Below are 15,633 nucleotides of genomic sequence, written 5' to 3' on the forward strand. Positions count from 1 at the left end.
AGTTACAGATATGTCAGTATTTCTGACATATCTCTAAACACAAAAGTAACGCATTGCAGGAGTGCGTCACAAAAGTGACGCAACTCCAGTAATGTGTCCTTTCACATGGAAAAAGCACCATGTGAAAGGTTTGCTGTGAAGCAGGCGCAAGATTTTGGCGCAACTGCATCCTAAAAGTGACGCACTGCGTCATTATTACCAAGCTTTTTGCAAGGAACACCCCCTCTGCATGCATTATACCTGACACTATTTTTTAAAAAGTGACGCATGTAGGTACATGGGTCACTTTTTAAAACTCTGCGCCATATTGTATCTGCATCAGGTATAATGTATGCAGAGGGGGCAATCCCTCGCAAAAAGCTTGGTAATAACAACGTACTGAAATCTATGAGATTTCCCTGCGTCACTTTTAGGATGCTATTGCGTCAAAATTTTGCGCCGGCCTCGCATCACTTTTATGTTTACACATATGTCAGAAATACTGACGTATCTGTAACTCCTTGCAATATGATTCGTCATACATTAAATATGACACATCTGGAATGTCATAAGGACTGTGTACAGAAAAGTGACGCATCACACCAGCAGTGTAATAAAATGTGCCTCGTTGCACTATATTTAAAGGATGCAACAGCATCCTAAAAGTGACGCAGTGAAATCTCAAACATTTCACTGCGTCGCTATTACAAAGCTTTTTGTGGGGGAACACCCCCTCTGCATGCATTATACCTCACGCAGATATAATGTGGCGCTTGATTTTAAAAAGTGACCCATCTACCTAGATACCTCACTTTTTAAATATAACGCAACGCAACACATTTTTTTACACTACTGGTGCAATGCGTCACTTTTCTGTGCGCACTCCTTATGACATTCCAAGTAACGCATTGCTGGAGTGCGTCACAAAAGTGACGCAACTCCAGTAATGTGTCCTTTCAAATGGGGAAAGCAGCATATGAAAGGTCTTGCCTCAGTCTAACACCTGCTGTAAAGCAGACACAAGATTTTGACGCAACAGCATCCTAAAACTGACGCAGTGAAATCTCAAAGATTTCACTGCGTCGCTATTACAAAGCTTTTTGCGGGAGAACACCCCCTCTGCATACATTATACCTGACGCTATTTTTAAAAAGTGACGCATCTAGGTACATGGGTCACTTTTTAAAACTCTGCGCCATATTGTATCTGCAACATGATTCGTCATACATTAAATATGACACATCTGGAACGTCATAAGGAGTGCGCACAGAAAAGTGACGCATAACACCAGCAGTGTAATAAAATGTACCTCGTTGCACTATATTTAAAAAGTGACGCATCTAGATAGATGCGTCACTTTTTAAATATTGCATAACAATGCGCATTTTTTTACACCGCTGGTGCGTCACAAAAATTGACGCACAGGAAGCGCAAAACTAACAGCGCAAGGCCTTCATAAATATAGTCCTGGATTTAGGGGGTCAGAGGGGGTCTACTCTTCCCCCTTATGATCCAATCAGCTTCCTGCGCGCAAGTCGCGTGTCGCGCCTGGAGCGCACTCCCGTGCGCGCACGGGAGCGCGGCTATCCCCGCGCAAAACGAAAAAAAAATTTTAATGCCCTGCAGGACCCTATTTTAGTCCCTACATCAAACCTAGGGGGTCAGAGGGGGTCTACTCTTCCCCCTTATGGTCATTTGCCCCTTTTTTTTTCAAACTCCTTGTGTCTCGATTTTACCGAGACACAAGATGGCGGCCGCTCCGCACTGTTTAGAATGTTTACAGACAACTGAGATCCAATCAGCTTCCTGCGCGCAAGTCGCGTGTCGCGCCTGGAGCGCACTCCCGTGCGCGCACGGGAGCGCGGCTATAGATATATATATTTTTTTGAACCTAAATTACTCAAAATCCACTGGAGCACATATCTTGAGACATAGCAAAGGCACATCGGGCTACCAGTCCCTACAATTTTGCCAAGTTTGGTGGAAATCCATTCAGCCGTTCGGGCTAAAAGTGAAATCGACCGCCCTATGGAAATTAACATGGGGAAAACGCGTTTTGGGACCCCCCTTTTATCTCGGCCCCCGCTTGACGAATCCCCCCCAAACTTTCAGGGAAGGACCGGACCGCCATGAGACCATTTTCCTGAAAATTTCAGGCAGATTCGTCAACCGGCGCCAAAGTTATTCAAAATAGAATGTTGAGATTTAACATTGAAAATTATCCTAACTATAACTACCTACTGGCGACCGCCAGTAGGTAATATATATATATATATATATATATATATATATATATATATATATATATATATATATATATATATATATATATATATATATATTATAATAAAATTACTTCCCACCCCACTCTCTTATAAAGCCACAACCCACTCCTAAAAAAATGAGACAATTAACATATTTAACAACTAATTATTATTAATAACCAATCGATAAATAATTAATATTAAATTAATTACCACAATTAACAATATAAATGATTAAATACATAAATATTATATATAACACATTATTAATTAATTGATAATAATTAAATTACTTCCCACCCTTTTCCCCTATAAACCCACAACCCGCTATGGAAATAAAACGCAGAATTTAACTAAAAAGTAATTAATAACTTCTAAAAATTCTTAATAATTTTATTATAATTAAATTACCTCCCACCCTATTCTCCTATAAACCCACAACCTGCTATGGAACTAAAAATCAGATGTTGTTAAAAAACAAATGAATAGCTTATAAAAATGTAACTCATACATTAAAATACAAAAGTAAATCTTACACAAAAATATAGAACATATACATTTACAAGAAATACTAACATACATAACACTAATTAAAAAACGATATTTTTAACATCGATATTTTAAAAAACGATATTTCTTACCTTCAACTCGATATTCTTGTCAACGATATTATGATTGTCGATATTCTGGAATGACGATATTTCCACATCGATATTCTGGTAGGTCGATAATTTTAACTCAATATTTTGTCTGTTTACCGTCTAGGTTATGGTATGTTGTTAGTGCTGCCTCTCTCATAAAAAAAGATTTGTTTACGACACCTAGGGCCTATTGGTCGCGGAAAAGCTGACAAAGAGCAACAGGCAGGGGGTCAAGAGTTGTTCTAAGTGTATGGAGGAAGAATCAGACGATCTCCACATGTTTTTCTGCTGTCCTAGCCTCCAGGTATTCTGGCACGATGTAAGTTTGGTCCTTACAACAACTTTGGGTGTAAACCTGGAGATGAGCATGTCTTTATGTATTTTTGGGGTATTGAACGAGGAGGAGGAGGCAGGGGCCAGCTTGGAAAGGAAACAGAAAAACCTTTTGTTTATGTTGATACTATTAGCTAGGTGTGAGATCTGCATTACATGGATAACTTCACACCCCCGTGCAAGAGGAAATGCTTGGTTTCAATAACTAGGGTGCAAATGTTGGATAAGAACAGAGAGGGATTAAAGAGGCTTGATTTTTGGGACATTTGGGATCAGGTTTTTTTAGTTTAGGTAATCTTCATGGGTGTTTTAAGATATATTTACTTATGTATGACCGGATCCAAAATGTCCAATGATTAAGCAATTTTGCAATGATTCCCGTGTACTGGGATTGGGACTGATACCAGCAGAGTCCACCTCAGTCCCTCCTCCGTTTGAACTCCAGGGGACAGGAAGCTTGGGAACTCATGCTTCACCAAACCACAGATTTAGAAAGAAGTGTGAAGACCCTCTTATATGCTTTCTGGTAGATTATTGCACAAATGAGGACAAAAAAAAGATAAGTCAGGAGGTTAACACATATGCTGGTGAGATCTGTGTTTTGTTTAGCCCAGTTCTAAATCAAAGTAGCATAGAAGATTGATGTGTCTCCTGCAAAGCACATAATGTTATATCCAGATATAATTATTTTATTTCATGTAGTCAGTGCGTTTAACACAAAGATCCTTTTTTTACTTTCAGTTCATAAATTGTAATCCTTCTGACATAGCACATCTAGTGATCTACGAAGGGCATGTGACTCTTCCATCTTGTAACCCTCACTGGCTAATGCAACACGTCCTGTACATTGATTTACACATATGAATTATTGTCAATGTATAATGTTTACGTGTGATGTAAAGCGCTCTGACACCCCGCATTGGGAGGAGTAGTGCTAGAAAAGAAATGTAAAAAATAGTGGTATTTAAATTGTTATTTGTCTAACTACTGGGACAGACCAACACTTTTAGCATTCTTACAGTGCATGCATTTGTCTTACATACAGGGTAAAAGTCAAAAGCATGCCTCTCTTAAGTACCTGTGAAGTGATACGCGGCGGGCTTTTGCTGCCCCTCCATTGCATTTAGGTGTGAGGCTCACAATAACTCTCAGCCAGGATACTTTAGCTAATGGAGTACTGATGGCCCCTTAAGTTCGAACATTGTTTTGGCATAGCTAGAACTTAAAATAAGAAAGTACTGCCTTGCCTGCACGTTGCTGCTCGGAACGAAAGCAGACAATGTGCAGGTGCTGCTAAATGTGTACTGGTGTCTGAAACCTACATCGGGTCAAATGCAGCATATTTTAATGGGGCCCTATTTCTTGGCAGGGTGGAGGGCGTCCACCCTGTGAGAATAGTTGGTGGATGCTGCCTACCCACGTGTGCCCCCGACGTGCCCACTGCTGCTTCTTTCCTCTTCTCCTTATCCCTCTCTGATCTCCCTCTTGCTACATCTCCCCTCCCTCTCTTAATCTCATCAAGACCCTCTGTGCCCATTGCAATCAACCTCGGAGAGCTGGGGAATGTGACAGAGGCACCAGCAGTATCCCACCAGAATTTCAAAACCTGCCACCACTTGTTCAGGCCCACTGGGAAAATGCCCAATGGAATAAAATGTCAGTCCGGCCCTGAATTACTCTAATGACAGTAGCTGAGCCCTTCACTGGGTCTTTCTCCTTGATGGTAGCCGGAGCAGGACACTACAATGGGAGAGCCCTTCCTAGAGCCCTTTCCTCACTGCTGAACACGTCTGCAGTGGTGTAGCAAGGGAGCCACAAGCCCTAACGCAACCAAGAAAATTGGGCCTCTAGTCTCCTGGTTTAGTGGTCAAAAATAGCTACTAAATGGGGTAAAGTGGGCCCCTCGCACCCCTGGCCCAGGTGCCCCACCACCTGCTGCTCAATTGATAGATATGGCCCTGCATGTCTTGGCAGAGTGCACTTGCACTTTGAGACCCAGCTCCTGTTTGTGGCCACTTTGAAGCTAGGATTGTGTGAGGTTGGACTTTGCTGCTTGTGTAAAACATCACACAGGTCTGCTTCGCCCTTCAAAAGACAATTTGACCATAATAACATAATAAAGGCCACGTGGCAAGATAGCACAAGACATAAACTGTCAGTCCAAGCTAGGTTGCTAAAGGAACTTTAAAGCATAAATGTTTTGCACTCATCCCTGTAGAGAGAGTCACTTCCCCATGCTTCCCACCATTGCAGATTTTCACACTGCTGCCATAGCGCCAGTCTCTCACACTACCAGGCCCTCAAGTGTCCAGCAATACCTTCTCCTAACACTGTCCACCCTTGCTAGACTCTCACACTCCCCACTGTATTTTTTAAAATTTTTGTTGCAGTTGCCCCGCCCCCACTTTTTGCCCCCTTTTAAGCTACTAGATGCAGGTTTTCGACTCTGACAGTGCACTGAGGCCTGCCAACCATACCTCAGTTCCAGTGCGTTTCCTTTAGAACAAAGTGTTGTCTAATTTTAACACAATTGGCAAAGGACTTTATCACCCCTGTCAATCACTAGTAAGTGGTACCCATCGTACCTAGGGCATATGTGCTAAAGAGGGCCCCTAATAGCTGCAGCATATCTTATGCCACCCCAAGGGACCCCAACACAAATTCTACCCAGACCATCATTGCAGGCTGCGTGACATGGTGGAAACCATGTTTGAAAACATGACATGGCACAGGAGTGTGCCATTCCAAAGGCACTGCAAGGGCTATATGTAAGTCACCCCTACAGCAGGCCTTGGAACCTTAAGGCATGGTGCATCATGGCACATGTGAGGACATACTTACTAGAGCAGATATGCCCTTGTAACATCTAGTTCCATTGATGGATATTACAAATGAGCGGGGAAACCCTCCTAAATTGTGTACTGGGAACTGGTCAAGACAGGTTTTCCAGCTACATAATGGCTACAGTGATACCTATGATGTATTGTATCAAACACCTCGTATTCATAAACCCACACTGATTCTAGTATTGGATTTATTAATACCTGCACCCAGAGGGTACTAGTTCTCTAGTGTGCTGGCTGAATGGTCCTGCCGAGGGTGTCACCATAGATGAGTTTCTGACCTCTTAAGAGGTGAGAGCCCCACTCTCAGAGGTTAGAAACAATGCCTGCTCTGGAAGGAGGTGTTTACACCTCCTCCAATAGGATGGCTAGTAAATTAGCAAGGCAAAGCAGGGAGCTTCTAAGAGCCCACAGCCTTTGATATCAAAGTCTGGCAGACCTGGAGGATGACAGCCTCTGCTCTGTGGCTCACTTGCACCAGGACAGAAGGGAAATTAGATAGTCTGAAAGCGTGTTACACTCACAGGATAGTCACACCCCTAGGGTGGGCTACCTGAAGGAAACGCAAATGAAAGAATTTCACCATCTTGTGCATGGACTCGCTCCTGACCGGTTGCTCCCTCCTTGCTCCTCTCCCAGTACTGCTGCTGCTGTCTTCTTGGGGATCTCCGCACTGCTGAATTACATCACGGTATCGCCTGCATTCTGTAATCTAGAGGCATCGCCTGCATTTGACCAATTTGTGCTGTATTTCAAATCTCATAACTCACAGTGATTGTAGCGCCGCCCGCCCTGCTTTGCATGTGTTTGTAGCGTCGCCCGCCCTGCACTGCATTTAACTGTATTTGCCCACCTGACAGCAACGTGCATTATTGTATTGTATTAATTTGGGCTGTCCCAGGCGACCTACTGCCCCTGCCTCGCCTCCCCTCTGACCTCCATCTTGCTTGCTGTTGTTGTTTTCCCTGCCCCTCCTCCCCGCTACCGCCTCCCAGCTGCTGACCCTCCCACCCACGTTCACAGAGCCTACCTCGTCCTCTCAGCCCCTGTGACCGCCCGGACTCGCTCCTGACCGGTTGCTCCCTCCTTGCTCCTCTCCCAGTACTGCTGCTGCTGTCTTCTTGGGGATCTCCGCACTGCTGAATTACATCACGGTATCGCCTGCATTCTGTAATCTAGAGGCATCGCCTGCATTTGACCAATTTGCGCTGTATTTCAAATCTCATAACTCACAGTGATTGTAGCGCCGCCCGCCCTGCTTTGCATGTGTTTGTAGCGTCGCCCGCCCTGCACTGCATTTAACTGTATTTGCCCACCTGACAGCAACGTGCATTATTGTATTGTATTAATTTGCGCTGTCCCAGGCGACCTACTGCCCCTGCCTCGCCTCCCCTCTGACCTCCATCTTGCTTGCTGTTGTTGTTTTCCCTGCCCCTCCTCCCCGCTACCGCCTCCCAGCTGCTGACCCTCCCACCCACGTTCACAGAGCCTACCTCGTCCTCTCAGCCCCTGTGACCGCCCGGACTCGCTCCTGACCGGTTGCTCCCTCCTTGCTCCTCTCCCAGTACTGCTGCTGCTGTCTTCTTGGGGATCTCCGCACTGCTGAATTACATCACGGTATCGCCTGCATTCTGTAATCTAGAGGCATCGCCTGCATTTGACCAATTTGCGCTGTATTTCAAATCTCATAACTCACAGTGATTGTAGCGCCGCCCGCCCTGCTTTGCATGTGTTTGTAGCGTCGCCCGCCCTGCACTGCATTTAACTGTATTTGCCCACCTGACAGCAACGTGCATTATTGTATTGTATTAATTTGCGCTGTCCCAGGCGACCTACTGCCCCTGCCTCGCCTCCCCTCTGACCTCCATCTTGCTTGCTGTTGTTGTTTTCCCTGCCCCTCCTCCCCGCTACCGCCTCCCAGCTGCTGACCCTCCCACCCACGTTCACAGAGCCTACCTCGTCCTCTCAGCCCCTGTGACCGCCCGGACTCGCTCCTGACCGGTTGCTCCCTCCTTGCTCCTCTCCCAGTACTGCTGCTGCTGTCTTCTTGGGGATCTCCGCACTGCTGAATTACATCACGGTATCGCCTGCATTCTGTAATCTAGAGGCATCGCCTGCATTTGACCAATTTGCGCTGTATTTCAAATCTCATAACTCACAGTGATTGTAGCGCCGCCCGCCCTGCTTTGCATGTGTTTGTAGCGTCGCCCGCCCTGCACTGCATTTAACTGTATTTGCCCACCTGACAGCAACGTGCATTATTGTATTGTATTAATTTGCGCTGTCCCAGGCGACCTACTGCCCCTGCCTCGCCTCCCCTCTGACCTCCATCTTGCTTGCTGTTGTTGTTTTCCCTGCCCCTCCTCCCCGCTACCGCCTCCCAGCTGCTGACCCTCCCACCCACGTTCACAGAGCCTACCTCGTCCTCTCAGCCCCTGTGACCGCCCGGACTCGCTCCTGACCGGTTGCTCCCTCCTTGCTCCTCTCCCAGTACTGCTGCTGCTGTCTTCTTGGGGATCTCCGCACTGCTGAATTACATCACGGTATCGCCTGCTTTCTGTAATCTAGAGGCATCGCCTGCATTTGACCAATTTGCGCTGTATTTCAAATCTCATAACTCACAGTGATTGTAGCGCCGCCCGCCCTGCTTTGCATGTGTTTGTAGCGTCGCCCGCCCTGCACTGCATTTAACTGTATTTGCCCACCTGACAGCAACGTGCATTATTGTATTGTATTAATTTGCGCTGTCCCAGGCGACCTACTGCCCCTGCCTCGCCTCCCCTCTGACCTCCATCTTGCTTGCTGTTGTTGTTTTCCCTGCCCCTCCTCCCCGCTACCGCCTCCCAGCTGCTGACCCTCCCACCCACGTTCACAGAGCCTACCTCGTCCTCTCAGCCCCTGTGACCGCCCGGACTCGCTCCTGACCGGTTGCTCCCTCCTTGCTCCTCTCCCAGTACTGCTGCCGCTGTCTTCTTGGGGATCTCCGCACTGCTGAATTACATCACGGTATCGCCTGCATTCTGTAATCTAGAGGCATCGCCTGCATTTGACCAATTTGCGCTGTATTTCAAATCTCATAACTCACAGTGATTGTAGCGCCGCCCGCCCTGCTTTGCATGTGTTTGTAGCGTCGCCCGCCCTGCACTGCATTTAACTGTATTTGCCCACCTGACAGCAACGTGCATTATTGTATTGTATTAATTTGCGCTGTCCCAGGCGACCTACTGCCCCTGCCTCGCCTCCCCTCTGACCTCCATCTTGCTTGCTGTTGTTGTTTTCCCTGCCCCTCCTCCCCGCTACCGCCTCCCAGCTGCTGACCCTCCCACGCTCCGCCCCCTCCACCATCCATTTATGGCCAATGCCTCCACGTGCAGCGTCCACGCGCTACGTCCACGCCGAAGGTGCGCCAAAGGTAAGCCCGTCTACGCCCATCCGCGCCTGGACCGCGCCCAGCGCCAGACCCCCTGCCCCTCGCGCCGCCCAGCCCCCCCGCATTACCTACGATGCCGCATCCCTCCTAGCCCTTAACTCCGGTCGCGCCCCGAACTGCGTCCAAGCCGCCCCTGGACACACCCATGGACCCTTCTCCTGCTACTCCTGCAAATTCTGCGGCACAGACAACATCACCACTACGACCACACCACAGACTCCCAACCCCAACCACCTACAATGCATCCTTCTCAACACCCGATCAGTCCACAGGCACGCCATTGACCTATGGAACCTACTAGACACCATCTCTCCAGACGTCGCCTTCCTTACGGAAACATGGATGAACGCTTCCTCCGCACCAGACATCACCATTGCCATCCCTGAAGACTATAAGATCACTCGAAAAGACAGTACCAGCCACACAGGAGGAGGAATCGCTATCGTCCATAAGAAATCAATCCGCATATCAACCAACTCTGACGCCAACCTCGCCAACTCCGAACACCTTCACTTCCAGATCCACATCGACCCCAAAACCACACTCCGAGGCACTCTCCTCTACAGGCCACCAGGACCTCGCGCAAAATTCAGTGAAGACATCACGGACTTCATCACCCCACACGCGCTCCCCTCCAAAGACTACATCCTTCTGGGAGACCTCAACTTTCACCTTGAAAAGAACAACGACCGCAACACCGCCACCCTTTTGGACAACCTCGCCAACCTCGGACTTAAACAACTTGTCACCACCTCCACCCACATCGCAGGTCACACACTCGACCCCATCTTCACTTCCAGCAACCATGTCTCCTTCAGCCACACCACAGACATCCTCTGGACTGACCACAGCTGCGTTCACTTCTCCTACAACAAACCAAAACCCAGCATCCACCTCCAACCTACCCTGCAAAGAAACTGGAACAAAATCACCACGGACCAAATCTCCGCTTCGCTCCTTCAAAACACCCCAGCCCTCTCCTCCAACACTAACGAAGCCGCCGCCAACCTCACCATTTGGCTATCCAAAACCGCTGACACCCTAGCACCACTGAAAAAACGTCAAAACAAACCTGGCAGCAAGAAGGCCTCATGGTTCAACGATGATCTTAAGAAGTCCAAGAAACTCTGCCGCACCCTTGAAAAGACATGGAAAAAAGACCCAACCACCAGCACCAAGGACGCCTTCAAAAACGCCACCCGCATTCACCACCAACTAATCCGAAAAGCCAAGAAAACAGCATTCAAGGATCGACTTGACAACAACGCTCACAACAGCAAGGAACTTTTCAACATCGTCAAGGAATTTTCCAATCCCTCGGGCAACTCCAACGACATCACCCCCTCTCAAACCCTCTGCGACTCCCTAGCCTCATTTTTCCACAACAAGATTGCAGACATCCATAACAGCTTTGACAACCAACCCGGAAACCAACCCACCCTACCAATTGCTGATCATCCTCCCCCCGCGAACACCCTTAACGACTGGAACCCAATCTCCACTGAGGACACCATCCGCCTGATGAACTCCATCCACTCAGGATCTCCCACAGACCCATGTCCTCACCACATCTTCAACAAAGCAGACTCCGTCATAGCACTGCACCTCCGAAACGTCATCAACTGCTCCTTCAACTCCGCCACCTTCCCGGAAGACTGGAAACACGCTGAACTCACCGCCCTTCTGAAAAAACCCACAGCGGACCCCACCGAACTCAAAAATTACCGCCCCATCTCACTTCTTCCATTCCCGGCCAAAGTCATCGAGAAAGCTGTCAACAACCAGCTCGCCGCCTTCCTCGAAGCCAACAAATCCCTCGACCCCTCACAATCCGGATTCCGAGCAAAACACAGCACTGAGACCGCCCTCATCGCAGCTACAGACGACATTCGAACTCTACTGGACAATGGTGACACTGTCGCCCTCATCCTCCTTGACCTCTCTGCAGCATTCGACACAGTCTGCCACAAAACACTTTTACATCGCCTCAATAACATCGGAATCCAAGGAAAAGCACTTGAATGGATCACCTCGTTCCTCACCGGAAGAACCCAGAGAGTCCGTCTTCCACCATTCACGTCAGAGGCCTCTGAAGTCATCTGCGGCGTACCACAAGGATCCTCACTCAGCCCCACCCTCTTCAACGTATACATGAGCCCCCTTGCGGCCATCGCACGCCAACACAACCTCAACATCATCTCCTACGCGGATGACACGCAACTGATCCTTTCTCTCACCAATGACCCCAGCACCGCCAAAACTAACCTACACGAAGGAATGAAAGAAGTTGCCGAATGGATGAAACTAAGTCGCCTGAAACTGAACTCAGACAAAACAGAAGTCCTCATCCTAGGTACATCCCCATCTGCATGGGACGACTCCTGGTGGCCGGAAGCCCTCGGAAAAGCACCCATCCCGACAGACCACGCACGGAACCTAGGCGTCATCCTGGACTCTTCACTTTCAATGAACAGACAAGTCAGCGCCGTATCCTCTTCCTGCTTCAACATTCTTCGCATGCTCAAAAAAACATTTCGCTGGATCCCCTCCGACACAAGGAAAACAGTCACCCACGCTCTGGTCACGAGCCGACTGGACTATGGAAACACCCTCTACGCAGGTACTACCGCAAATCTCCAGAAGAAACTCCAACGAATCCAAAACGCCTCAGCCAGAATCATATTAGACATCCCACGCAACGAACACATCTCTGGTCACCTTAAAGACCTCCACTGGCTACCCGTCAATAAGAGGATCACTTTCAGACTGCTTACCCACGCACACAAATCACTCTACGACATCGGTCCAGAATGCCTCAACTCACGACTGTCCTTCTACACCCCCTCCCGCCAACTACGTTCTTCCAGCCAAGCCCTTGTCACTGTACCCCGCATCAACAAGACCACCATGGGAGGCAGATCCTTTTCATACCTGGCTGCTAGAACATGGAACTCACTCCCCGCTTACCTTCGCCTTACCCAGAACCACCTAGCATTCAGAAAGCAACTTAAAACTTGGATATTTGACAAGTAATCCTCCCCCCTTCCTAAGCGCCTTGAAACCCTCTGGGTATGTAGTGCACTATACAAATTCTCTGACTTGACTTGACATGGTAAAATGTGGAACTCTGCAACTAGGGGTTGTAGTGACCCCAGGAGTAAGTAGCCCATTGGCTACCACCCTTCACTACCCTTAGCACCTCTTAATTGAGTATTTAGGTGTCCCCTTGACACCAGGAACCTAGATTTGTCTGCCTAAAGAAGGACAAAAAAGAGCCCAACACACAAGAACTGAGGCGCAGCAGCTGACCTTGCCAGCCTGTCTGCTGTCCCCAACATTTGCTCAGTCCCAGCTCCTCCAGAAAGCGTTGTCACCACCAAAAGCTGTGGGGGAGTGACCCATGACTTCAACTGGCCAGTAACATTTCCCTTGGGGCAGAGGAGCTGCTTCCCTGCATAATTGCAGGCACCAAAAGGACCGACACGAGAGCCTCTGCCAGCGTGACTGTGCCGGACAAAGCTGAACTGCACACGAGCCCCCCAGCCCGAGTTGCTGTGAAACAATGGTGCTCCTGAGGCATAGAGACCCTCAAGAGGCGAGGCAAATCTTGGGTTTAGCCAGACTGGCCCCCCCAGTCCTCGCCTGCAGGCTCTTTTTGCAGGAAAGCAGGAATCGAGAGAGCCTTTGGACCATGACGCCTGAAGACACCACTGCACCCGAGCCCAAGAAGAACAAGGCCAAATGGTGCCCAATGGTCCTGAGACCCTCCTCAGCTGAATCCACCTTTAGGTTTGGCCAGACTGGTCCCCCAGTCCAAGCCTGCAGCCTGTTCTTGCAGGCAACCAAAAATGGTGATGCATTCCGCAGTGCAACCCCGCCGGAGAAAGCACCATTGTACATGAGCCTCCCAGCCCAAATTCCAGGTCCAGTGGGCAAATGGTGTCTCTGCGGGCCCGAGACCCTCAAGGAATGAGCCCCCCTGTGGGCTTGCCCTCACTTCCCCCTTTCCCCCGGTCCTTACCTGAAGCCTCTTTTTGACCAGGCCATTCCCCATTGATTTAAATGGGGCAACCGATGCTGGAGGCACCTCTGCACATGGATGCTCCAGAGCCGACCGAGATGGCCTGTTGGTGCTGCCTTGGACCTTGCCCCATACTTACCTTAAATTCAGGAGGACAGTCCCGTAAGTTGCTGCTTAGTACCAGTATGCAGTAAATGTTTGTTTCCCATAAGATTACATTACCCCTGTACCAACAAGTGCTAATGTACTTCTGTCCATTGCAAAATTGTGATAACTGAATGCGAGTGTATTTCTGTATACTTTCACCACAGTGGTATTTCAAAACAAAGTACTTACCCCATAACAAAGTCTTGGTGTTAAAGATATATATAAAAAGAAGGGATCATTTCCTAAATTGGTGTGGGTCTCCTTTTTGAGTGTTTGCATCATTTATTGACTCTGTGTGTAACAAATGTCTAACACTCCTCTCGGATAAGCCTTAGGCTGCTGGATAAAAATACTACCCTGGATAGAGCACATTGGTATTGCTAGAGCAAGCCCCTGTCCACTCATAAGGGATTCCTGGACTCTTTACACAGCATACCTCTTTTTAGTATACTGTATAAAGAGCCAGCTTCCTACACCCATCAATTCAGCTTCCACTGTCCACCGGTGCCAGGCTTTAAAAAATAGTGCCCCAGAGCTTACTCTTAATATTGCCCATCAGTGCCAGCTTCTTACAGCTCAGCAGTACTAGCTCCCTGCACTGCCCACAAAATTGAGCAATATACACTGTACCGCACTCTGTCCATCTCAGTGTGAGTAATATCCACTATTCTATAGTGCACACCAGTGATGTATTAATATTGTTTCTCTTACACTCTTCATCCAAGAGGGAGTAATAAACATCACCCACGTCCTCCTCAAGGCTTGAATAATATGCCCCCTCTTCGACTTCGTCCACCCATGAGGATGTAATATCAGAACTCCTCCACTTCCTCCACCAAGGAGTAATAAAGGCCTCCCTCCACTCCCTCCGTCCATCCTTGAATGAGTGCTTGAGTGACTGAACTATAAATTTTCACTTTAAAACAAAGAGCAGTAAGAGTGCCCTCAACTCATCCACCAATCCCCAGAAGAGCTCTATAAGAAGCGAAGTATTGTGTCTCAGACCAGGGCTGATACTGCTGGTCCATGGCAAATTGATGGGCAGTGATGGAGGTTTCTATGTAGTTGCTCAGTTGTGAAACACACTCAGGCCCAGATTTATGAAGCCTTTCTGTTGTCCTTGCATCGCGCAGGGTGACATAAGGACAATGCAAAGGCTTCAATAATATTTACAAAGCCACACAAGGGATAATTTGCACTGCCTTGCAGGGCTTAGTAAACAAATTTACTACTGCAACCCAGCTAATTGTGCTACATTACATTTCATTTTAATGTGGAAGGCATTCCATGGGTAAAACATGGGTGTTTCCATGCATCCAACCATAGATTGTGGTGCATTTCTAGATTTACTACAGCTAGTAAACATGGGAATGTGTCAAAATGCTTCATCTTCCACAGTGAGGAGCAATGAGGAGAAATATCATTATATCTCCTCGTTATTTTCTCTTTCAACGTGTGCTGTATTCCGCAGCACACATAGAAAGTGAATTACTCCTCTAAGGATTTTTTTAGTGCAGGAAGGTAACCTACACAAAAAATCCCTAAATGTAATGCAGGCAGCCTCACACTATGGTGCATGGGTAGCTGCAATGCCGCTAGCTGCACAGAGTGCACCAGCACAAAAGGAGAGCAGAAATGCTTCATCTCGTTCTAAATATGAAGCATTTTTGCTCTCTCTATTTCAAGCAACGCAGCACAGCAAATTTGGGGCAGATTTACTCAGAAATCAAGCCATGCAGTATAGCAAGGCAAGTTGCTGCTCTGTGTGGCGCAAATGGGAGAGAGAGCTGAAAATCTACTAGATTGGCACACCTCAACTCTCTCCCTGTGTTGGCGCACATGAGGCAGCCTAGCGCCAGCACAGGTACCCTTGAACCATGGTACAAGGGTGCCTGTTTTATGGGTAAGATTGTTTTGCATAGGAAGGCCTTCCTGTACAAAAACAATCCTTAGAGGAATATTCCTCTTTCTATGT

Source organism: Lissotriton vulgaris, chromosome 2_1 (genome assembly GCF_964263255.1).
Source record: "Lissotriton vulgaris chromosome 2_1, aLisVul1.2, whole genome shotgun sequence".
NCBI lineage: Eukaryota > Metazoa > Chordata > Amphibia > Caudata > Salamandridae > Lissotriton > Lissotriton vulgaris.